This window comes from Phalaenopsis equestris, unplaced genomic scaffold (assembly GCF_001263595.1).
Source record: "Phalaenopsis equestris unplaced genomic scaffold, ASM126359v1 Scaffold214949, whole genome shotgun sequence".
In the NCBI taxonomy this organism is placed as follows: Eukaryota; Viridiplantae; Streptophyta; class Magnoliopsida; order Asparagales; family Orchidaceae; genus Phalaenopsis; species Phalaenopsis equestris.
This window is the reverse complement of record NW_018233691.1, coordinates 1-486: the sequence shown is the minus strand read 5'-3', so window position 1 is coordinate 486 and position 486 is coordinate 1. Positions and strand designations below refer to the sequence as shown.

At 37.4% G+C, this 486-nt stretch overlaps 1 non-coding gene across 1 annotated transcript; it reads right to left on the bottom strand.

Annotated features, from left to right (window-relative positions):
- Positions 1–52: 52 nt before the first annotated feature.
- TRNAD-GUC lies at positions 53–124 on the bottom strand. The gene has a single exon. It is a non-coding gene; the product is annotated as a tRNA-Asp (tRNA).
- Between the last annotated feature and the right edge of the window lie 362 nt (positions 125–486).

Below are 486 nucleotides of genomic sequence, written 5' to 3'. Positions count from 1 at the left end.
TTAAGTTATTAGATAAATAAATACATAAATATTAAGATAGAAAAAAATAACACGCCGTTGCCGGGGATCGAACCCGGGTCACCCGCGTGACAGGCGGGAATACTCACCACTATACTACAACGACTATTTGTAATAATAAAATTTTAAATTGCTGATAAGCTTGGTGAAGTGACAATTACAAATTTTTATTTTTTTTGAAAAGCCAGGCAGCTGCCAGAAAGCTTCCACTGCACCTAGTTAGGTGCGTTGTGAAAACGCTGTTTTCAGCATTTTCAAAACGATTAAGCTGCCAAAACACATCAGCATTTTCAAAACGAATAAGCTGCCAAAACACAGTTTACCCAAACAGACCAGGTGCATTTTCAAAACGCCACCGCACCAGATAAGCTGCCCCAAATATGACTTCATTCGCTAGTAGGAAAGAATTTTTCCTTCAAAATTTCCTTGTAGTATGTGAATGTGCTTTTATATGAAGCAGATAAAATG